Source organism: Schistocerca nitens, chromosome 1 (assembly GCF_023898315.1).
Source record: "Schistocerca nitens isolate TAMUIC-IGC-003100 chromosome 1, iqSchNite1.1, whole genome shotgun sequence".
Lineage (NCBI taxonomy): Eukaryota > Metazoa > Arthropoda > Insecta > Orthoptera > Acrididae > Schistocerca > Schistocerca nitens.
The window spans coordinates 73106017-73132883 of NC_064614.1; the positions used below are offsets into that span (position 1 = coordinate 73106017).

The 26867-nt window shown below is 40.2% G+C and overlaps 1 protein-coding gene across 1 annotated transcript in view; it reads left to right on the plus strand.

Annotated features, from left to right (window-relative positions):
- The window catches only part of LOC126241313 (toll-like receptor 2 type-1), a 149541-nt gene that overhangs the window by 71564 nt on the left and 51110 nt on the right, over nucleotides 1–26867 (plus strand). The gene's annotated exons all lie outside the window — the stretch shown is intronic.

Consider the following 26867-nt stretch of genomic DNA (forward strand, 5'->3'; position numbering starts at 1 on the left):
AACAATTTAAATTGGAAGAAACACACAGAAAATATTGTGGAGAAGGCTAACCAAAGACTGCGTTTTATTGGCAGGACATTTAGAAAATGTAACAGACCGACTAAGGAGACTGCCTACACTACGCTTGTCCGTCCACATGTAGAATACTGATGTGCGGTGTGAGATTACCAGAGAGGACTGACTGAGTACATTGAAAAAGTTCAGAGAAAGGCAGCACGTTTTGTATTATCGCGAAATGATACAGGATTTGGGATGGACACCATTAAGAGAAAGGCGTTTTTCATTGCTACGGAATCTTCTCACGAAATTCCAATCACTAACTTTCTCCTCCGAATGCGAAAACATTTTGTTGACACCGACTTACATAGGGAGGAACGATCACCAAGATAAAATAAGGGAAATCAGAGCTCGTACGGAAAGATATAAGTGTTCATTCTTTTCGCGCGCTATACGAGATTGGAATCATAGAGAATTGTGAAGGTGGTTCGATGAACCCTCTGCCACGCACTTAAATGTGATTTTCAGAGTATCGATGTACATGTAGATGTAGATCAGCTTCCCCAGGCCCCCCCCCCCTTGTCATTTTCACTCAGAGGAAGGATCTTCGCGAACTCAAGTAACATCTGACCGAAAAGCCGAACCAGTTTGAAGAAAGTAGAAACATGTAACTGACCGTCACTAGTAGCTAGTATTCCCACTGCAAAACTAACGGTAGCTGTGTCTCCTCCTGCAGCGTTGGCATTGAACAGAATCTCGCTCAATTTTTTTCTTTGCATCCATTGTATTACATTTCTTTAAGTTAGAACTGAACTCTGTTCTCTCGAGGTCGTTATCTTCTGCAAGTTTATGAGGAATTCGCAACAAATTCCGGACGGTATTAGCTTCCTGTATAAAAGTGCGTCGTTTGTGAACAATGACGTTGAGCTACAACCGTTGTTACTGGACGAGACTTTTAACTGTTATGAATTTGATCATCATCACTTACACTCTAGGCCAAAATCTTGAGCACCCTTCTAGCCGATGTCGGGCAGGATCACATAAGGGATAATTTAAAATTGTCTTCCAACAGGAATGTACACTACTGGCCATTAAAATTGCTACACCACGAAGATGACGTGCTACAGACGCGAAATTTAACCGACAGGAAGAAGATGCTGTGATATACAAATGATTAGCTTTTCAGAGCATTCACACAAGGTTGGCGCCGGTGGCGATACCTACAACATGCTGACATGAGGAAAGTTTCCAAACGATTTCTCGTACACAAACAGCAGTTGACCGGCGTTGCGTGGTGAAACGTTGTTGTGATGCCTCGTGTAAGGAGGAGAAATGAGTACCATCACGTTTCCCACTTCGATAAAGGTCGGATTGTAGCCTAACGTGATTGCGGTTTATCGTATCGAGACATTGCTGCTCGCGTTGGTCGAGATCCAATGACTGTTAGCAGAATATGGAATCTGTGGGTTCAGGAGGGTAATACGGAACGCCGTGCTGGATCCCAACGGCCTCGTATCACTAGCAGTCGTGATGGCAGGCATCATATCCGCATGGCAGTAATGGATCGTGCAGCTACGTCTCGATCCCTGAGTCAAAGATGGGGACGTTTGCAAGACAACAACCATCTGCACGAACAGTTCGACGACGTTTGCAGCAGCATGGACTATCAACTCGGACCATGGTTGCGGCTACCCTTGACGCTGCATCACAGACAGGAGCGCCTGCAGTGGTGTACTCAACGACGAACCTGGGAGCACGAATGGCAAAACATCATTCTTTTCGGATGAATCCAGGTTCTGTTTACAGCATCATGATGGTCAAAAATGGTTCAAATGGCTCTGAGCACTATGGGACTTAACATCTGTGGTCATCAGTCCCCTAGAACGTAGAACTACTTAAACCTAACTAACCTAAGGACATCACACACATCCATGCCCGAGGCAGGATTCGAACCTGCGACCGTAGTGGTCACGCGGTTCTAGACTGAAGCGCCTAGAACCGCACGGCATGATGGTCATATCTGTGTTTGGCGGCATCACGGTGAACGCACATTGGAAGCGTGTATTCGTCATCGCCATACTGGCGTGTCACCCGGCGCCATGGTATGGGGTGCCATTGGTTACACATCTCGGTCACCTCTTGTTCGCACTGACGGCACTTTGGACAGTGGACGTTACATTTCAGATGTGTTGCGACCCGTGGCTCTACCCTTCAGTCGGTCCTTGCGAAACCATACATTTCAGCAGGATAATGCACGACCGCATTGCATGTCCTGTACGGGCCTTTCTGGTATACAGCTAATGTTCGACTGCTGCCCTGGCCAGCACATTCTCCAGATCTCTCACCAACTTAAAACGTCTGGTCAATGGTGGCCGAGCAACTGGCTCGTCACAATACGCCAGTCACTACTCTTAATGAACTGTGGTATCGTGTTCAAGCTGCATGGGCAGCTGTACCTATACACGCTATCCAAGCTCTCTTTGACTCAATGCCCAGGCGTATCAAGGCCGTTATTACGGGGTTCTGGGTATTGATTTCTCAGGATCTATACACCCAAATTGCGTGAGAATGTAATCACATGTCACTTCTAGTATAATATATTTGTCCAGTGAATACCGTTTATCATGTGCAATTCTTCTTGGTGTAGCAATTTTAATGGCCAGTAGTGTATCTCAGTCTGTCTCCAGATGACTTACAAAATTCCTCTGAGGATATTCCTAATTTCGACTGGCCACGTCAATTTCGTCGTAGAATTGTAATCATTTCTTATAATATCCCGTTGTTTTCGAGAAGCGTTAATTCCTGTGATAACAAATACACAGACACGTACGAGGAAAGCACTGCTGTGAGCGTACGAAAACGCATGGTCTAGAGTGGTCTATATTTCTTCAAATGGCAGACTGCGATCATTAGATCTGTCTTAAAGACAAAACTGGAGAAATACACGAGATTCACATTGTTAAACTTATTAATAGAAAGAATGTGTGCTCGCTCATTGATGAGAGCTAAATACGACATACAGAAGTGGAAGAAACATACCAACAGACTCAAAGATTCATAGACAGTATTACGAGTATTGCAACTACTAGACGACCTCGTAAAACTTTAACAAATGTCAATGTAGACAAGACTCAGACGGTATCAGGTAGCTTTCACAGTAAAAGTCCAAGATACAACTATCTTTCTCCAGATCTCATACTCTGTACGAAGCCCGACGCGATACACTTCTAATTATCCACCCTGACAAATTCAGCATTATTCCCGTGTAGACGGGACTGCTTACAGTTCCCAAACCCGTACCCAAATCGAAACCCACGACTTCAACCTTCAAAATCCTGACGACATCCAGCATAAGTTTGAATTTTTGCAACGCACCATTCAAATATCGTTTTCAATTATACCCCACTTCGAACTACGTACTGTACCATCTCACTCTACCTAAATGTGCTCTTGCCCTGCTCGACGAGTCCCGTCGCTTCTACATAGAATTCCATCGTACTTGTGACCGGGATGATATCATACATCACCGACAGTTCAAGCGATACGTTCGCTCGTGCTTACAAGCTAAACGACGTCGAGAGTGGTACCCTAAGTGCCACACCTATAAACTCTGCATAGTAGCTGTAAGGGATCCGTGATCCCACGAACATAGATGCTAGTATCCGACGCCCAGGTCGATAGTAGAGAGGAGTCGATTGTCAAGCGCTGAAGGAGGCAGTGAGACGAGTGTCGAGTGAGAAGTGGTGCTGGAGAGACGGGCAAGAATGGTTGTCAAGTGAGTTGTAAACGGTAAAATTCGCCGGAATACGACGAGTGAGCGCGTCCACCTGATCGTCGCGGGGCGGACCCTCATCGATACCGATTCGCGAGTGATATGAAACAGAAGGTGACAAGTGCTGAATTACGTGTTTCGCGTCAACCGCGTCGGCCAGCAACAACCATGGATTGCAGTGAGGATCGGCGTGAATGTTAACCATCAGCATTGCGTGTGTAGAAGTACTGAAAATCAGCAATCAATAAAAAGATATAACTGTAATTAGACGTGTAAGGCGAAGGTAGCAACTGCCTCAGAATTTGTGTGTTCGTAGAAAATACAATAAAGTTTGTACATCGCAACCTTTGTGGTCCTCAATAACAGAAAAACTTCCAATCATTCCACTATTCATCTCAAAACAGCCGCACTCGGTTGAAATACCCCCGAAGCCACAGCAGAAAAACCGATAGCCTTTCATCCATTGAGCACACGGTCATATAATCATAATAAGTAACTATTTGGAGGCTTCGGTAAATTACATAAAACCCAATGGAGGAATTTAAACGGGGGTGTTTCATAGTGGAGAACATTCCACATTCCACATGCCCTGCAACATTATACCTTATCCATCCTCTCTAACTGGAATTCCGTCCACTCCCATTCTCCAACGGGGAATGCCGTCCCGAGATATAACCCTCCTTCCAACCCCAGTCAAACCGCTCCACCTCACATCATCCTTCCGTTTTCTTATTTTCCCTTTCCTCCAGTCCTACAACCCCTTGTATTTTAGTCGCTACCTTCGGTTCCAGATATAATGGATTATACTGTAAATGATGAAAGTATGTGAATGCAGCTTGCCGCTAACTTGGTGTAATGTCTCTCACACATAAACCTGTATAGTAAAGTAAGGGCCTCCTGTTTTATCTTTAGGCTGATCCGTGATAAGACAAACAAACAATTATACTAATGGAGGATTCTGCGTATTTTCTCTAATTTCATTCGCTCTCTCTCTCTCTCTGTCTGTCCTTTATCTATATACAGTTTTAAATATAATATTTTACCGAGCGAGGTGGCGCAGTGGTTAGCACACTGGACTCGCATTCGGAAGGACGACGGTTCAATCCCGCGTCCCGCCATCCCGATTTAGGTTTTCCGTGATTTCCCTAAATCGCTCCAGGCAAATGCCGGGATGGTTCCTTTGAGAGGGCACGGCCGACTTCCTTCCCTAATCCTATGAGACCGATAACCTCGCTGTTTGGTCTCTTCTCCCAAACAACCAACCAACCAACCAAATATAATATTTCATTACGTGAATTCAGCCCAATAGAATCTCTGGTGGAGCCCTTCGTCTTAATATTCAGCGGCTGGCTTGCTGTAAAAGATCTTTATATCTATTATTATTGTTAAGCGCTGCATTCAGTTGGGAAAATCGATCGTTTGAACAATTCGTTCATTTTACGACAGATTTAGAATTTCAGATGTGTCCGAAGCCTTTTTGGACGATTTTATAAAATCTCGGTGATTGCAGGCTCTCTTCGTCACAACTGAAACTTCCCCACTAATTACAGGGCCAAGACAATCATCAATGATTCAGACAGAGAACTCATTCGTCATTCACTCTAGAATAAAAGGGTCACAAACCTTATTTCTGAGGAAAATTGTATATTCAATCCATCTCCATTACACGTTCCGTTTTCTGTTGATTCCAAGTCTTACTTAATTTGCGTTTACAGTTTTTCTCTCTCTTCAAATAACCCGCTAGTGGCACAAACGTTAATAGCTCGCTTTAGCGAGAAGAAGAGCAAATATGTCTCTTTTAGCAACCCGACAATCTTCCAACAGACACTTCCGAAGCTGACCTCGTTATCCGTCCCTAACAACCATGGAGAATACATATATGTATCTCTGTTCTTCCAAAGAATAAACGTACTAGAAAAATACCTTGGCGTCGACGAGCTGTCGGCGCATATATTACTAGAAAATCCGATCAGATACTTTCCAAAAGTGAATAAATGTGGATGATTTGATTGATAATTATTAATTATTGCGTGGTAGAGGGTAATTTTCCGTGGGGAGATTACAATGCCCCTCGCAGCGAGCGAAGTTTGTGAGCTCAATTTTTATTTGCCGAACACACTTCGCGAGCTATCTATTAGTGTGGATAACCCGGAAGTGATAATTGTCAGTCCTCCGACTGAAAAAGAATATTATGTTTAAGACAGACGAAGAAAAGAAATATTGAAAACAGAAGAAATGAAGAGACAGGTACCGCGGCTGTATTGCTTTTACGTGCATCAAGGTGTTATGTCTGCTGTGCACAACCAAGGTAGATGATCTTTCATGAAACTGTTATCAGGGTCTACCCATTCGGGAACTTTCTTAAGCAGGGAAACCTTGGAAAACCTCTTAAGCCTAGACCCCCAGCTTACGGTTCAAATGGTTCAAATGGCTCTGAGCACTATGGGACTCAACTGCTGAGGTTATTAGTCCCCTAGAACTTAGAACTAGTTAAACCTAACTAACCTAAGGACATCACAAACATCCATGCCCGAGGCAGGATTCGAACCTTGAAACACGTATGTTGTGCGGCAGCGATGCTGAGACATTGTAGAATCTCTGACCAGAGCAGTTGCGCTCGACTCGCAGTAGCGAGCAGTCAGTCAGTCTGCAGTAGTCAGTGTGCAGTAGTCAGTCCTCAGTAGTGCTTGGAGTCGGTTGCTAGCAGTAGCGGAGAGCAGTCGGCGGGCGTCGGCATCACAATGGTCGACATTCAGGACGAGGTATAATTTATTTAAATAAATAATCATGCAGCTTTGCGCTCATCAGATAATGTAACGAACATTCATTGTAATTTAACTTTCAAAAATCGCCCCCAATAATAATTTTGATTTAAAAGCAATTTTAGAGACAATCATTCAAATTTCCTTCCATTTCCTTTTAACAAAGATTTTTAAAAGGTACTTCCAATGCTTTTCATGCAAACGCCAGAGAACAATAAGAGCAGAATTTTGACATGCAGTTTTAATAAGGTAAGAAATTTATTCTGAATTCGCACAGGGCAAACACCGACATTTCGGTTTAATTGACTTTTGGTTATCACTGTAGTTTCATTGTCATGAGATTATCGTTCATTATTTTATGGGAACTTGTACTTGAGTCAGATAGCGAGCTTTCATTTAATTGTCATTGTTATTAATATTTTTGCGGGAAGGTTACGCTTGGCTCCATTTCCATTAAGTAAAGTCATTTAAAATTTCTGTGGGGAGGTTACACTTGGCGACACCCGGTCCAGGATCGTATTTCGTAGAGAATCTTTTGAAAAACAGTCAGATATCTGCTCTTATTTCTTAGATATAATTAGGATTTGGCGCAACGCTTTTACTAATCTTGTGACTTTCTTTCTACAGGTCAACGGCAATTCGTTGCTCTGTTGTATTTGAGTGTTGCTTTTTGCATTGTGTTTATTTGTTTTGTGATTTATTGTGACTATTGTAAAAATGCCGCGAAAGACTATTAATAGTACGTCGCGAGGTGTAGTGAACGAATTTACCGACCTAAACAATGTGACCGATAGTAATTGTGACACGCAGTGTAATTATGACAATCTTGCGTTCACCGACAATCAGTGCGTTACAGCCACCAATAATGATGATTTTTGTCTTAATGATGAACAAACGAACTCGGTTATGTCTTCTGTTGATTTGACGACAATCAATGACGCGGGACGCTCTATTGTAATGAGCGCTGCCCAGCCTAACACAACCGGTTTACTAAATTCACGTGACGAACAGACAAATTTGTCTAATGAAAATGATCAGTGTACGGAAAGTACGCCGGACCTATTTAATTCCAAAATAATGTCTGACAGTACACATCCGACTGACAAACCTTTTTGTGAATCTCAGAATAACCAAATGGTTACGGAAAATGAGACAATTCCAGATCCACCATTGAACAGCACGGAGAATAGAGTAGGTAATAATGGGTTGGAACAACTTTTGGCAAGATTGCTACAACAACAGAGTGAAAATTTCAAACAACTTAATGAACAGGTCAGACAACAGAGTGAAAAACAAGACAATCTTAGTGAAGATTTCAAACAACTTAGAGAACAGAACAAACAAGATAACGAAAATCTCAAACAACACTTAAATGAAAAATTAGACAACAATTCCAGACAGCTTAATGAAAAATTAGACGACAATTCCAGACAGTTAAATGAAAAATTAGATAACAATTCCAGACAGCTAAGTGAACAAATTAGAGCCGTTGCCGCGCAGTGTCATGACACTAAGGAACAGTTACGCGAGGAAATTGAGGCGTGTTCAAAAAAAAGTAGTGAAGAAATTAAGTCTGTTGCTCAGGAATTAAGGGAATTGCAAACAGCTACAACCGAAACACTTAGAGCGGAAATTAGCGGAGTCGCTAAACAATGCTCAGAAAAAGCTACACAATTACGCGACGAGTTTAAAGCAATGACGGTAGAACTTTCGCGCACAATGGATGAAAAAATAGACGCAAAATTCGAACAACAGAACACTCAGATTAACGACCGTCTTAGTCTACACATAGAAAACAGTGACACGCGTTTCCGCAAATTTATTGATGATCAAAATAAAGTAAAACGTCAAGTAATGGAAACAATCACTGCTCAGAGACAGGAAGACAAACGTAAAATGTTTGCGAAGGCAAAAACGTATATAGACAACAATATTGCTACAGTGTCCGACGAAATTAATTCCGTCAAACAGTTGAACGCGGAATTAGGTGATGAGATTTCGGATCTTAAATCAAAAACAGATACACACGCAGTAGATATTCAGTCAGTGACCGATAGACTCAAACAATTAGAACTAACACAGGATTCCGATGTTACAAAACTGAACGAAATTACACGTAAGTTGGAAAAACAGATTAACGCGTCCGATTCTAAAAACGATGATCAGGCAAAAATACTGACTGAAAAATATGATGAATTGGCCAGTCGTATTGATGCTATTGAAACTAATAATGACAATAAATCAGACGATACTTCACCGGTTGCATTTAATCAAACATCTGAATTTCAAAATTTACAGCAGACAATTAATGAAATCGATTCGTCTAATAACACGTTGCGTAGAAAACTGTCAAGTTTACAACAGGAAGTAACAGAGATGAAAAATATTTCAGTTAATAACACATCACAGCAGATACCACTTTTCGAACATTTGCCAGACTCACGCAGCGCGTGTAATTTGGGTAATCTACAGAGAGTAAGGGACTTAGATTCCGAACAACCACAGTTCAACAGATTCTCTTACAATCCTGAACCTGTTCCATCTCACAGAGATGATAATTTCGATTACAAACATTTTCTGTCAGTGAGAAAGTTTAAAATATTTAAAAACGACAGAACACAGATTCACCCGCTAGATTGGATACAACAGTTTAGCTTTGCTTTTCCACCGACTTGGCCTGTAACGCACAAACTGGAATTCATTTGCAGCTTTTTGGAAGGCGAACCGGCAACTCGTATGAGGCCGATCGCGAGGCAATGTTATTCAGTGGAAGAGTTTCAGAATGCGTTTCTATCTGCGTATTGGTCAAAAACGACACAGCGCGGAATTAAAGATCAGCTAATTAGTTTGCCAAATTATGAGAACACAAATTTTCCCAGTGTCATGCAATTTTTTGAGCACATGGTGCAACAGAACCAGTATTTAAGTGAGCCTTATAGTGAATCTGCACTTATACAATTATGCATTTCTAAGTTACCACGGTCATTAAGAGTTTCACTTCTAACGGGTCAGCAAAAGGAAAATATTTCAGCATTCAGAGATCTGTTACAACTCTTAGAAGTACAACAATCTGATTATTCTTTTGTAAATAAAAACTTTTCGTATAATAACCAAGGTCAACAAACTTACAGTAATTATGATCAGGGACGTAATTTCAATAGGAAAAATAACAGACGCTTTAGGAACGACAACCACCAGAACTTTGGTAGCAGACAAAATTCTAATTATCGATATCATCAAAATTATGAGCAACAGGAACCACATTTTAGTAACAATAGGCGTTTTCCACCACAACAGCATGAAAGTCAACCGGTTAGCATACCTAACCAACAATGGAATGCACAAGGTCAACCAGGCTTTAATGTTTCGCCGCGTGAACGTATAGTCCCTGGTACAACAAATAGTAACGCACGGCAGCAGAGAAACAACTACGTACAGAAAACACAGTATTTCAATTCCTATCGCAATGCACCGTATAGGAATGAATATTACGACAGACGTAGAAATAATGAGGACAATTTTCAGCGTACATCTAACAACAGTCGGTCATATCAACAACAAAATCATCCGCCAGAACATATTCTCGTGAATGAACCCGACAGTAGGTATCATCCAGAGCGTAATACGTCTGGAAGAAGTAATAGAACTGTTCAAATTGTAGAAATGCCACAACGTCATCCAGAAAATAATAACACGTCAGATAGAATCTGACTAGATACCGTACAGGGTGCATCTGCCAATAACAACCGCACTACTTTTGACACGCAAAATGTTGTTCACGAGAATGTAATTACGTTTGACGACATCAGAGACACTCTTTTGCAGGAAAAACCAGTTATTCAGAAAATCATTTCACATCCTGTCATCGAAATTAAAATTGGTTCATCGAAATTTTCAGCAGTAATTGATTCCGGATCACCTATGTCAGTTATAAATGAGGAAACTTTTAACGAGTGCAACAAAGAGAATACCTATCCCACATTACCTTTAAGCAAAACCAAAGTGAAAGGAGCAGTATCAAGTAAAGGTGTAGACGTTAAATTACAGACGCATTTATCATTTTGTATTGGAGGTCATACTTTTCATTCAAATTTTTGGATTGTTCCCTTGTTGACAACAGACGTTATTTTAGGCATGAACTTTCTGGTACAACACGACGCAGTGGTCGATTTTCAAAATTCTTATTTAATGTTGAAGGACGAAAATGTACAATTAGCGTTAGAATTTCAGCATTCTTTATCTGCGGAAGAACAAACAATTAACCGCACAGAGGTCATTTCCGCAACACGTAACATAGGCTGTAATTCCGCATTGTTCACAGACACGTACGTACACAACTATAATACTCCAGACGAAGCTGACTACGACGTTATGCAGATGATTTCTGATAAAGTTAAGCAAAGCAGTGCAAATACAGACGACGAGCGAACGCAATTACACAAAATTCTTTTGCAGCAAGCTCCAGTTTTCGACAATATTCCTGGTACTATGTCCGGCTTTATGTATGAATTTCAAGTCAAACAGCACGACACATTTAAAGCTAAGCATTATCCCATTCCGTATATTCATAGAGAACAAGTTAAAAAAGAATTGCAGGATATGCTCGATCAAGGAATTATTGAACCAGCAGTTAGCCCGTACATAAACCCGCTACATATTGTTAAGAAAAAAGATGGCTCACTTCGCCTCGTACTTGATTCACGTCACATTAATGACATTATTATTAATGAAACAGATCGACCACAGACATTAGAAGAACTACTACAGAAATTTCACGGTACAGCTATTTATTCCACATTAGATTTGAAATCGGGATTTTGGCAAATACAACTTCATCCGAATTGCAGAAAGTATACAGCTTTTCTCTGTTTTGGTGACTGTTATCAATTTTGTAAATTACCGTTCGGCCTAACTATTTCTTCTGCTGCTTTTATTCGCGGTTTGAACACAATACTTCCGACAGAACTTAAAGACAGAATTACGACGTACGTAGACGACATTCTTATTGCAGAAGCTAACTGGTCTGAACATAATATGATTTTAGAACGACTATTGCAAACTTTCCATGCACAAGGACTTACAGTTAACCTCAGTAAATCGCATTTTGGTAAAACTTCTATAAAATTTCTTGGACACGTAATTTCAGCTGAAGGCATTGCGCCTGATCCAGAAAAACTTCAAGCTCTACGTGACATTACTGTTCCTACAACAAAGAAACAATTACGCAGTTTTTTGGGGTTAATTAACTTTTTTCGTAAATTTATTCATCACTCTGCTTTAGACACGCCTAGATTATGCCAATTAACAGGTAAAAACACTATTTGGTCATGGGATAAGCAAGCACATTCTGAATTCGTGAACCTGAAACATGCTTTGTTGAATGCTCCACTTTTATCGCACCCAGATCTTACCAGAAATTTTTCTATTGCCACCGACAGTTCTAACACAGCTTTAGGCGTACACATTTTTCAGGAAATTGAAGAAGATGGCTCAATAGTAATTAAAAACATCGCATTTGCAAGCCGCATTTTGTCACCTGCTGAACGAAATTATTCCGTTACTGAACTAGAAACATTATGTGTTGTATGGGCTTTTACGAGATTTCGGCACTTTCTTTATGGCAGACATACCACCGTTTACACGGATCACAGAGCTATACAATTCTTACTTTCGGCTAAATTTACTCATGATAGATTAAGCAGATGGAAACTGTATTTACAGGAATTTAATTTTACGATAGTTCACATTCCCGGCACACAAAATGTTATAGCGGACGCACTTTCCCGTTCTCTCAGCAACAATCAGCAAGACGTAGCAGCCAACTTCTGCAAAGCAAATTTCAGCATCATGTACATTCAGCAAGTCGCATTTGAAAATTTTATTTCATCGTCATTACAGGACATAGCACGAGAGCAAAGCAAAGACAATGTGTGGAAAGAAATTAAACACCTTTGGCAAGACAAGAATAATGTTACGATTAGAAACCACTACACTGTACGCAATGACATTCTGTTTCGCCGCTCTCATCCAGACAGCAACAATTGGTTATTATGCATTCCTGACGAACTGATTAATAAATTAATTTGGTATACTCATTTAAGCTACGCACATTATGGAGCTAGAAAATGTTTTCTTATATTAAGACAGAACTGTTATTTTACAAATATGGAAAAACGTATACGACGAGTTTTAGCGTCATGTAAAATTTGCCAGAAAGCTAAATCAGACACCACTTCACACATTCCTCCATTATATCCCATTATACCTGTTAAATTAAGACATATGGCCGCAGTAGACATTTTTGGTCCAATTCCGAGAACTAACAGAGGTTTTTGCTACATCTTTGTCGCTGTTGAACTCACTTCAAAATTTGTTACCTTCACTCCGTTACGCAAAGCTACTGCCAAAACTGTTTCGAAAGCATTTGTAAAGCATTTCTTATTTCATGTAGGACATGTGATGAAAGTAATTTCTGACAATGGATCACAATTTCGTTCTGTCATATGGACACGCATGTTACGAGCTAGAAACATTTCTCCGATTTATATATCCAAGTACCACGCTTCTTCGAACCCTTGTGAACGACTAATGAAAGAAATTGGTAAACTGTGTAGAATATACTGCCACAAAAGACATGTTAATTGGGACACACACATACACTCATTCCAAGATGTAATTAATTCCATTCCAAATGAATCCACTATGCTACCTCCGTCTGTAATACTGAAAAACGTTGAACCACCAAACAAAATTAAAGAATTAGTAACATTTCCTACATCTCGTCGATTACGACACCACGAAATAATTGACATTGCGCTGAACAACATCAAACGTGCCGCAGAGCGCCGGAGAAGACAGCAAAAACAGGTTTGTAGACACCGAGACTTTCACGTTGGACAGAAGATATTAGTACGTACACACTATTTATCCAGCAAATTAAAAGGTAAGTGCAGTAAATTTGAACTTCTATACGCAGGTCCATATCGGATTCGCAGCATTCCTCACCCCAATGTTGTACACGTCGAAACTCTGAGAACTAGAAAATCGAAAGGCAACCATCATGTGTCAAACATTAAACCCTTTATCGAATGAAACCACTTTACGATGTAACATGCTATGAGGCCGTTTACACATTTTATGACCACTTATGCAATTATATTCACATGACTAATTACTGATGATTATCGTATTTTTTCTTGGCAAGTGCCCGGCAAGGTAAGGTTAGCAGGTCGCTCTTCTTGTCGTTACACACTAGACCGTGCATTTTTTCAGATGAACTTACGCATTTTATGAATAATTATGCAATTCTCTATAATGACGCATTAATTTTATCAAATTCTCTCTCCATTGAAGTCTTTAATTATCGCATCTATTAACTACACTACATATAAGCTGAACACAACGAATGTCACATTTTGTCTTTCTTATGTATGTACGATTGTTTTCATGTTTTGTTTGTATGCACTGTGAACTAGTTAAGGTATAACACACACCATTTGACTTTGACATTTTGCCTTGTGATATCTCAACATCGTGACTGTTTTACATTTTCCTTTTTTGCTGCAGCATTACGATATTCTCTGTACACTTTTTGCCTTTAAACACTGTCTGTGCTTTGAGATATTACGTTTTCTGTCATGTTATGTTGTATGCTTAATTGAGTCACCATTAACCAGTCACTATTTAATGGGTATATGATTTAAATGCAAGACATTAATCTTTGTTCATCAATTTCAGAAATAAATGATGCGTACAGGAAATGAATTAAACAGAAGTGGGAATTTCACCTATGGAATAAACGAAAGAAGATGCAATAAGCTAATGAGGACGAGTAAATGGATCAGAATTAACAAGCATTAACCAGAATATATTATACACATCACAGAATAGCAGTCTTAACTAATTTTTTCTTTCAGAATACAAAGCGATTGATGCAAGCTGTCAGACAGAACTACACATTTTAGTTTTAAGTGATGAAATATGCTAGGGATTAGGAATAGTTGTGTGATGAATAATGAAATGATTTTTGCAGATGATAATGAATGCTGATAATGAACAATGATGAAGAATATGGTACTATGAATAATGAAGTTTTTGTTTACAGGTGATGATAATGATGGAGTTATGATGATATGAATAATGAAGTTTTTCTTTACAGATGAGGATAATGTTGAAATTATGTATTTATGCTATGTAGTTATTTAAGTATTTGTTGCAGTTTACTTTGACAGCAGGTGTTATATTGCGTAGTAGGATGACTGAAGGTTTTGGAAAGGACAGCTATGGAACACATTTTTTATACACATTTCACTACCTGTTAATTCGAAGTTCACTACTTTTCAGCATAGTCTGCGTTTCTTCTTTCAGCTCAATAATCCATTTTGTATTTTTCTTTCAGGAGAAGCTTTTTATGATACTTACTAAACTTGTTACTTATTATACCTGTTCTAGTACTTGCATTTTTCTTACCCACTTGTGTCTATCATTTATAAATGTGATAACCTTGCTACAGCTGACTCATGACGAATGACGTTACACAATCTTTTCATTTATAGGAACAACCTAGAAGCAATTTTTTCTCTTATTTCTTCTTGCTTTCCCTTATAATTACCCAAAGCAATGCATTGCTCGCAGAAAAAACAAAATGTATTAACAGTCCCAGATAATGTCACTAGTTTATGATAATTCTGAATAACACTGATCAGCTCTGAATAGTATGTCACTTGAATAATGACTTCTTAATGATACCAAAACATAATTGCCACTATCTATTGTAATGAGAGTACTTATTATGCCCATGCTTATTAATGCTACTAATGTTTTGTACTATTCAGTACTTGCTGGCCACTGAGTGCCCATAATTAATGTAACTTATAATGCCCATGCTTATTAATGCTATGACTGTAATTAACTGATTTTTAATAATGATTTCTTAATGATATGAAGAATACTGAATGATGAATAATGTTTTATACTATTCAATACTTGCTGGCCACTGAGTGCCCATAATTAATGTAACTTATAATGCCCATGCTTATTAATGCTACTAATGTTTTGTACTATTCAATACTTGCTGGCCACTGAGTGCCCATAATTAATGTAACTTATAATGCCCATGCTTATTAATGCTATGACTGTAATTAACTGATTTTTAATAATGATTTCTTAATGATATGAAGAATACTGAATGATGAATAATGTTTTATACTATTGAATACTTGCTGGCCACTGAGTGCCCATAATTAATGTAACTTATAATGCCCATGCTTATTAATGCTATGACTGTAATTAACTGATTTTTCTAATAATGATTTCTTAATGATATGAATAATACTGAATGATGAATAATGTTTTATACTATTCAATACTTGCTGGCCACTGAGTGCCCATAATTAATGTAACTACTTATTATGCCCATGATTATTAAGGCTATGACTGTAATTAACTGATTTTTCTAATAATGATTTCTTAATGATATGAATAATACTGAATGATGAATAATGTTTTATACTATTCAATACTTGCTGGCCACTGAGTGCCAATAATTAATGTAACTTAACGTTTTGTTAGTGTTTTCAATGATGACTTCCCATATTAATACTGAATGATGATAAATATTTTGTACTAATCGAAAGTTGCTAGGCCACTGAGTGTTAATAGTTACTTGTAAATATGTCATTTGAATGAGGAAAAATGTTTTGTAATACTCAATACTTGATGGCGATTGATTACCACTCTTGTCTTTAAATTAATTAATGAACATTTTTCTGTAATACTACATTCATGGTACAGAAATGTTCAATGACTAGAGTATGGATACCGCAAACTACTTATGTAATCACTAATCAAGACTTGTGTGTTAGTTAATGTACTTCACCTTCTGACCTAACTACCTGAAATTATTGTAACATCCATTTGTCTTGTCCATCCTCATTATCATGGAGCACTATATTTGGTTTTTGCACTAATTCTACGTTGGTGTGCCGCCTCTTAAAAGCGTGGTGTTGACACGACATGCTGTCCACCACTGTAGGCGAAGAAACTACTTATGTAATCACTAATCAAGACTTTGTTATGGAGCACTGTGTGCCGCCTCTTAAGAGCGTGGTGTTGACACGACATGCTGTCCACCACCGTAAGCGATGAAGACGTTATTCTGGTCCCACTGTTTGGTGTACCTGGTATACTGCCAAATGATAGTATGGAATACTACTACGACGTTTCACTGTCTTGATACGCTGATAAATACTTCTGGGAACGGAACTGCAGATTGTATCACTTAGTATTGTGATTCTGTGGAAAGATATGGACTTTCAGTGCAGCTGTGTGCAAACTAAAGTGCTACAACCATGAAGTAATCCTTTCCTTTCCTATCCTAATGGTGAAAATCTTTTTTAGCTAACATCATTTATGTTCATGGACTATATGTTTTTCTCTCGATTTGTTGAATTCCAGTGCGAGTACACTTATGTCACCTGTCGACATGATTTTTTGCTATTATGTTTATTTATTGTGAAAATACTAAAGACATTTTTTGATTTGTTCTGAAGTGCAGTATGTGTGCACTCTTGTCATCTATATTGTATATACTTTTTGTGATTTGATGATTTTTCTACCCTTGCGTTTATTTGTTATAAAAAAATGTTCAAAAGCTTTCAGTGCATGTGCACTTATGTGAATATGTTTTCAACTGAACTCCAGTACCTGTGCACTCTTCTTATTTTTCAACATGATTTGTGTTTTTCTGTACACTTTTTATGATTTATGTCAATTGTTACTCATTGTATATACATTTCGTCTTTGCACCTTGTTATTTGTCAAATAATCTGTATATACATTTTTCTGATTTGCTGATACGCTCTCTACTCATTGTACTTATATTTTGTTTTGTCTGTAATATTTTGTAATCGGTGCATGCGCACAACATTTAATTCATGTATTACATCCAAAAATTTTGTAAATGCTAATTAATTAAAAGAAAAATTTGTTACGATGGCAAGTCCAAATGACTCACCATCGCTGCCAAATTTTTGCCCCCCCAGTGGAGGGTTATGAAACACGTATGTTGTGCGGCAGCGATGCTGAGACATTGTAGAATCTCTGACCAGAGCAGTTGCGCTCGACTCGCAGTAGCGAGCAGTCAGTCAGTCTGCAGTAGTCAGTGTGCAGTAGTCAGTCCTCAGTAGTGCTTGGAGTCGGTTGCTAGCAGTAGCGGAGAGCAGTCGGCGGGCGTCGGCATCACAATGGTCGAGATTCAGGACGAGGTATAATTTATTTAAATAAATAATCATGCAGCTTTGCGCTCATCAGATAATGTAACGAACATTCATTGTAATTTAACTTTCAAAAATCGCCCCCAATAATAATTTTGATTTAAAAGCAATTTTAGAGACAATCATTCAAATTTCCTTCCATTTCCTTTTAACAAAGATTTTTAAAAGGTACTTCCAATGCTTTTCATGCAAACGCCAGAGAACAATAAGAGCAGAATTTTGACATGCAGTTTTAATAAGGTAAGAAATTTATTCTGAATTCGCACAGGGCAAACACCGACATTTCGGTTTAATTGACTTTTGGTTATCACTGTAGTTTCATTGTCATGAGATTATCGTTCATTATTTTATGGGAACTTGTACTTGAGTCAGATAGCGAGCTTTCATTTAATTGTCATTGTTATTAATATTTTTGCGGGAAGGTTACGCTTGGCTCCATTTCCATTAAGTAAAGTCATTTAAAATTTCTGTGGGGAGGTTACAACCTGCGACCGTAGCGGTCTTGCGGTTCCAGACTGCAGCGCCTTTAACCGCACGGCCACTTCGGCCGGCCCCAGCTTACGGTACATAGAAGATAGGAAAGCCTATAGAAGGAAAAAAAATAATTGTGGAAATAGATCTCTAAAGGAAAAATAGGGATCGATTTATATAACGCTTTGGAGAAGAGTGATTTGTGCCTCTAGCAAAAAAAAAAAAAAGAGTTACAATAAATAACGTAAGTTTTCGTTTTACAGTCTTGTTCCTAGGACAATCTCTTGCGGTGCTAAAACTCCCCCGGGTCTTGCATGTCCCCGACGTCCACATTTGTAGTCGGTCTTCTACGCGGCCCACTTTGTAGTCGGTCTTCTACGCGGCACCCAATGGGAAGAGTAGAAGGAACAGGAATACCCGATTTCACATGCAACATTCGTTCGGAAAGAATTAGCAATGACCAAAGGGGAATCTCTTCCTGTAAGAGAACTGGTTAGGTTGCACCGTCCAAGATTCTCCTTTTTGAAAGGAAAATCCTTATGGCTTCATGCATCCTTTTTCTTACGACGTACTTCAAGGAATTTCACCATTAACTAATGCTGTTGCCAAAACATCCTCAGATTTATTCTAGTTTGAATAATCTTTCGGACTTTGCATCCCCACTTGTGCTTATAAGTCCGAAAATTCTGACACATTTCTGTCAGTGATTTGTTCTTCGTAATTTAAAGGATTCATGCAACTTACAGTAGATTTTGGATTCAAATCATCGAATAATGGAAAGTGTGGTTCATTTTATACAAAGACATAATCCCTCATTTCCTTGAAAGTCATATAATTTATCTATACTCAAAACTTTTTATCCTAAATACACATATTTCTCCAATTGATTGTTGTAATGTAAAAGTTATTAGCATTGAGGAATGCGGATTCACTTCTTTCATTTATTCTCTGATTCATACGGCGTTCACACATGCACATATATGGAAATGGATTTTTTTTTTCAAACAAAAATTCCAAACGAGCACGACCCATTAAATAACTACTAATTCTATGAATATTACTTTCTTTAAACATTCAATAATAAATTAAAAACTCTTAACTTCTAATTATAACACCTTTTCTTTTTAAAGTTCAACATGAATCAGTTTACCCTCGCGTTTGGTGCGAGTCTCTTACAAAGCATATCTGTGTCGTCTATATCGATTCTAACTCTCGCGCTGACGTCAACTGTTTTGCGCGGGAAATTATCTTTGCGGCGTTAACCGTCACTCATGATTCACTGCCTCAACACATCCCTTCACACGTTTACACATCTAAGCGTGCACTTGAAATTATAAATGAACCTTCACTCGGAACCTCTTTTGATTATTCAGCGTCTTTTACGGGAAACATTTCATTGTTCTTGAAGGTCAGTTAGATCCTTTATAAATCTTGATGACATTAGCAATGCTAAAGTTCCATGTTCACCCAAACACAGGTGAAGCCTATCTCCACTATCTTCTTTGCAACACTCGATAGTAATAGTTAGTCACTATTTCTATAGTCTATGTCACTGATTAATTATTTCAATTTAAAGTTTTCCAACACTACACACACAGTTTATTGTTATGTTTTTTACGAGCGTTCATCTCTGTCACTCGCAACACCATTCCTCCCTATCTTCTAATCTTCATTAAATTTTTTCAAGTCGTTATGGGAAAATAACCCTTTTATTTTGTTCGATCCCGGGTATGCTAATAGATAAGCCCCAGGATTCGGAATTTGTAGGATAATGTATGGGCCAGTATATAGTAACTCCCATTTCTTTATACTTTTCTTTATTAAGGATTATTTGGTATGTCTTTTGACTAGTACCTTTTCTCCGACCCGGTATGTCTGTACCCTCTTGATTAATTTGTTAAATTGTTGTTTTCTCTGATCAGCTTTTTTCGTCATATTTATTATGGCTTGTCTTATTTTTTCTTCCCAAGGCATCTCAGTTTCCTGAGTTTTGGGCATATGGTCAGTCCAGAAGTTTTCCTCTTTTGCTTCGAACATCAATTCGTGAGGTGTATATCCAGTTGAGGAGTGGGGCATGTTATTGTATATCTGCTCAAACTCTTCCACATAATTTGCCCACGCAGTCTGCTTATTATGGCAATACGTCCTCATAAATCGATTGAACTCTAAAAATTCTCTCAACCAAATTGCCTTGTGGGTGGTAAAATGATGTTAGTATGTGTTTCACACCGACTTGAGACAAAGTCTGTTTCCATCGGAGTCCCGTGAACATCTTGGCATTGTCTGTTATGATCGCTTTAGGGGTACCATCATGTGGAAGATAATCCCTTATCAATCTTAATACAATTACTTTGGCTGTAGCCGCCTTTATCGGGTATAGCTTTACGTATTTCGTACACACATCGAGAAATGCCAATACATATCTAACACCACCTCTTGAAGTAGGTAACGGTCCACACAGATCGCACGAAATTAATTTTTGTGGTTCTTGGACTAATATAGAGCATAATGGGTGCTTACTCCCTTTTGAATCCGGCTTTGTTTTTTGACAGATTATGCATTTCTTTAAAACCTCATGCACTCTGCGCTTTATGTTGGGAAAATAGCACTACCCACTTATCTTGTCTGCACATTTTGTCGCACCGAAATGTCCCCAGGTTAAATGAGTGAACCATACAAGTTTCTCTATTTGTGCCTCAGGTATACAAACACACCAACGGACTTTGTTTGGCCTTCCACAGCGGAAAAATAATACGCCATTTACCAGCTTTTAATAATTTGCCATCTGATCCGAAGGTTGCTGTTGTAACCTTTGAATGACACTTCCCCATTGAGCATCTCTTTTCTGTAACTGTGCCATATGCGCACACAAATTGACGTAGTACGTCTTAAATGGATTTTCCTGCAGCAGCAATACAGGGAATTCTGAGTTATTATTTACTTCAATCTCTTTGGTTAAACCCTGCGGTGACCTTGATAGAGCGTCAGCAATAATGTTTTGTTGTCCTGAGACATGCACGATCTTAAATTGGTATTGTTGCAGAGCGAGAGTCCATCTAGCCAGTCTGGGGTGTAACAGTTTACACGTTTGTAAAAACGTTAATGATTGATGATCGCAATATACGATAGTCTTTAACCCATATAGATAATAATGAAATTTTTTAAAACCCCAGACGACCGCAAGAGCCTCTAATTCTGTCGTCGTGTAAGTTCGTTCACAGTTGGACAAAACACGACTGGCAAACGCAATAGGACAGAAGGTGAGTTGTCCATTTATCTTGCGTTCTTGTAAAAGGCACGCTCCAAGACCCACATTCGACGAATCTGTTGACAAGTAAAATTCTTCTTGCATGTCCGGATGGTACAAAAGCGGTGCATTTACTAATTGCTTCTTTATCTCCTCGAATGCTTTTTGACACTCTAACGTCCAGAGCCAGGGCACATCCTTCTTCAGCAAACTATTTAGAGCTGCTGCATTCATGGCCTGATTTGTTATAAATCTTCTAAAAAATGAGGCAAGACCCATAAACCCTTTTAATTGCCTCCTATTTCTAGGTGTTGGAAACTTACTAATCGCAATTAGCTTCTCCTTGTTTGGTAAAATTCCCTTTGCGTCAATTATATGCCCCAGGAACTTGATTCTGTTTACTGCAAAATGGGATTTCTGTAGGTTAGCAGTTATTCCCATGGTTTTGAACACGTCCAACACCCGGGTCAGTAAGGTAATATGCTCCTCCCAAGTCTTCGATGCAATAAGCAAATCGTCAACAAACACTGTTATCCTGGTTCTTAGTTCTGGGCCTAGTGCATAATCTAGAGCTGCTATAAAGATTCCAGCACTAATGTTGAGTCCGAAAGGAACTACAGTAAATTGGTAACTTCTTCCGGAATAAATGAAAGCCGTATATTTCCTTGATGACTCATCCAGCTTGACTTGCCAATAAGAACTCCGCAAATCAATGCTCGTAAAATATTGGACATCCTGGAACCGTTGTGTAAGTTCGTCTATATTTTCCGGATGTGTTCTCACTGGAATTATAATTTTATTTATTTCTCTGGCGTCGAGTACCAGTCTCACAGTCCCATTTGCTTTTGGCACGACCAACAATGGGGAGCAGTATGGGCTTGTAGAGGGTTCGATCAAACCCCATTTCAACATGCGATCTATTTCTTTCTGAACTTGAGCCTTTAACCTCCAGGGAACAGGATAGAAAGTTCTACAATACGTTTCGTGCGGCTTAACGTAGAGATGGCATATGTATCCCTTAATAACTCCTGGCCTTTCATCAAACACATTTTTATACGCTAATAATAATTCTTTTAGCTGCTTCTTCTAATCTTCAGTAATGCAGTCGGATTCATTTAACTTCTCGTACACTAATTGACCGAAATCTCCTTTGACTTGGAACTCACTAATTACATGCTGTTTAGAATTTTGTGCCGTCCTGATTACTTGCACACTGATCCCACAATTATATTTTCTCGTAAGGCTTTCTTTTTTCAACAACTCCAACTCAATTTCTTGTTTATTAACATTCAACCAAATTTTTCCTGTTTTAAAATCTATTCTGCATCCGTATTGACGTAGGCTGTCGACTCCGATAATGCAATCTACCACCAAATTTTTCACCACAAGGAATGTGCTTAATATTGCTACATTTCCGACTTCTACACTAAGTAGTGACTGCACTTTTACATTAGCCGATCTAGCCCCAACGGCGCCTATTATTCTGCAATTTTGAACTGGAAAAATTGGTACTCCTCTTATATTTCTGATCTTGTTGAATAGTGCCTCCGAAATAACATTTGTGGTTGCAGCTGTGTCTAAAACCGCCACTATAGGTACAGTCTCCAAAATGACTTGCACTTCGGCTACTGCCACCTGTTCCTTATCCTCATCTTGTGGTTCTAAGTCCTCGGTCAGTTCATCTGCCAGTAACCGTCCATCATTATACGTTAGCATGGGTACACATATCCTGTTGCCCCTCAACCAATTGTTGACCGCTCCTCCGGGGCACGAGTGGGTCCTTACAAGTTTGTTGGATTTTGATTTGCCTGCTGGTTGACATCGTCCGTCACCTCGGTAATTACCGGTTGATTCGTAGATGTCCGTCCCCCCTGATGTTGGTTATTTGAGTTCATTCCCCCCGGTTGATTCCACTTTCTATTACTGTTATTATTCCAGGCTTGAGGTCTGAAATTCCTTTCGTTCCCCCACACGGGATTGTATCTTTTCCCATTCCTGTTGTTCCTTGGATAGCCCCTCGCAAGACTATTGCCGGTATTACTATTGAGATTTTGAGGGGTTTCTCCACTATTTAACGATCTCTGTCCATTCCCTTGCCTACCGTTTGGCGGAGGTTCTATCTCCCTATATTGGAATCTGTTATTACGTGCTTTCTGGTTGTTCTCTTCGATAATATCTGTATGGTCTAACGTCGTGGGGAACGACTCCAAGTCTTTATCATTGCCGTAAATCAATTGATTCCGGATGCTAATTGGTAGTCTTGCCTTAAGTATGTTTATTACACTCCTGGAAATGGAAAAAAGAACACATTGACACCGGTGTGTCAGACCCACCATACTTGCTCCGGACACTGCGAGAGGGCTGTACAAGCAATGATCACACGCACGGCACAGCGGACACACCAGGAACCGCGGTGTTGGCCGTCTAATGGCGCTAGCTGCGCAGCATTTGTGCACCGCCGCCGTCAGTGTCAGCCAGTTTGCCGTGGCATACGGAGCTCCATCGCAGTCTTTAACACTGGTAGCATGCCGCGACAGCGTGGACGTGAACCGTATGTGCAGTTGACGGACTTTGAGCGAGGGCGTATAGTGGGCATGCGGGAGGCCGGGTGGACGTACCGCCGAATTGCTCAACACGTGGGGCGTGAGGTCTCCACAGTACATCGATGTTGTCGCCAGTGGTCGGCGGAAGGTGCAGGTGCCCGTCGACCTGGGACCGGACCGCAGCGACGCACGGATGCACGCCAAGACCGTAGGATCCTACGCAGTGCCGTAGGGGACCGCACCGCCACTTCCCAGCAAATTAGGGACACTGTTGCTCCTGGGGTATCGGCGAGGACCATTCGCAACCGACTCCATGAAGCTGGGCTACGGTCCCGCACACCGTTAGGCCGTCTTCCGCTCACGCCCCAACATCGTGCAGCCCGCCTCCAGTGGTGTCGCGACAGGCGTGAATGGAGGGACGAATGGAGACGTGTCGTCTTCAGCGATGAGAGTCGCTTCTGCCTTGGTGCCAATGATGGTCGTATGCGTGTTTGGCGCCGTGCAGGTGAGCGCCACAATCAGGACTGCATACGACCGAGGCACACAGGGCCAACACCCGGCATCATGGTGTGGGGAGCGATCTCCTACACTGGCCGTACACCACTGTTGATCGTCGAGGGGACACTGAATAGTGCACGGTACATCCAAACCGTCATCGAACCCATCGTTCTACCATTGCTAGACCGGCAAGGGAACCTGCTGTTCCAACAGGACAATGCACGTCCGCATGTATCCCGTGCCACCCAACGTGCTCTAGAAGGTGTAAGTCAACTACCCTGGCCAGCAAGATCTCCGGATCTGTCCCCCATTGAGCATGTTTGGGACTGGATGAAGCGTCGTCTCACGCGGTCTGCACGTCCAGCACGAACGCTGGTCCAACTGAGGCGCCAGGTGGAAATGGCATGGCAAGCCGTTCCACAGGACTACATCCAGCATCTCTACGATCGTCTCCATGGGAGAATAGCAGCCTGCATTGCTACGAAAGGTGGATATACACTGTACTAGTGCCGACATTGTGCATGCTCTGTTGCCTGTGTCTATGTGCCTGTGGTTCTGTCAGTGTGATCATGTGATGTATCTGACCCCAGGAATGTGTCAATAAAGTTTCCCCTTCCTGGGACAATGAATTCACGGTGTTCTTATTTCAATTTCCGGGAGTGTATGTCTGGCGATGGCATAGATCTGTCCCAGTATCTAGTTTTATTTATATATTTTTCAAAATACTTCCTAAGGCTTCCTTTTGAAAAGGAGAAAGGCTCTGGGTAGAGCACCTCCTGCCTTAGGCGTTCCTGTACCCCTTCTGACCAGAACTTTGTTAAAAACGCCTTCTCAAAATCGTCATATGTCGAGCAAACAGAAGTCATGTCCGAGGCCCAAATCGCCCCCGAACCTTGTATATATCCTGTAACGAAACTGATCTTCTGCCACTCCGACCAATTTCTGGGTAGCACTCCTCTGAAACTTCGAATAAAAACAATTGGATGGACCCCCCTTTTGTCAGTGTTAAAAATCTGGAATTGCCGATGCTTTATCATTTTTTTCTTCGGCATGGCAAAGGCTTTCGTAATCTCCGTTAGATAAGACTTCACGCGAACAACTAGCTCGAGGCAATTTACTGTTTGAGTTACTTACACAAGTCGGTATCATGTGCGAATGTGCAGTAACTGGCTCTATAGTGGCTGCCAACTTTTGCTGCTGGCCTGTATTCATTTGTTCTGAGCCTTGTTGTGAAACGCGTATCGACTCCTCTATCGTTTGTTTCCAATGCTCGAAATCAGCACCTAACTGCTGTCGCACTTCCTCAAGTCCTTTCGCAAGCAAATTCTCTTCCTGTTTGCCAGATAGACTCTGGAATGCTGCCTTAACATTTTGCTCAACGTTTTCACACATTAGCCTTTTGTTTTCTAATGTGATTTCGGATAATTTACCCGTTAATACATTAATTTGGTGGTCTATAACATCTTGACGCTCTGTCAGATGTTCAACACTTTCCTTTAGGTTAGTCTGCGTACGTGCCAATTCAGGAAGTTGCGCAATTGCACATGACACGGCATCTTGCTTTTGTACTAATTGCGGAACCATTTCCACCTGTTCCCTTACGGTGTCTATCTTAATAGCCACATACTCCTTCATTTCTACACGTACGCGGTGAGTAGATTCCTCACATTGAGCTTTCACCAATTCTATTTGTGCAGTTAATTTTCGTTCCGTCTCTTCGGCCTGATCTTTAAGTTCCTTTGTCTTCGCCTCTATCCGCTGCTCTAATTCGTAAAAAACTGTCTTGTAACTGCTGCTTAATCTCAGTTTTCAAATTTTCCTGCCCTTCCGTAACTGAGGCTAATTTCGCGTTCAAATCATTTTGCCCTTCAGTAACTGAGGCTAATTTGGTATTCATATTATTCATGCTCTCGGTTATCATCTGCATCTGTCTCATGATAATGACCAATGGATCTAACCCATGTTGCGTACTTGCCGTTACATCTCCAGCCGTGTCTACAGGGCGTTCTATTGCGCTATCTGTAGCGATCGGTTCTACAACACTTCTTACTACATCATTATTATCAGTGCTAACAGCTGAAGGCTGTTGCGTGCTGCTCTGCTCTGCTTGACTCATCTTAAACATTGCCCTAGTTAAAACCATATAAATGTTCTACCGTCAATAAATATATATCTCTCCCTTCTACTGTCACTATATGTAACTCCGTTCACACAAGAGTACTTCTGTAGCTAGTTTCTTACTGTACTTATACAGATAAATGCAACTGGGGCAGGTCAATCAAACTACATCTAGCATGAACACAA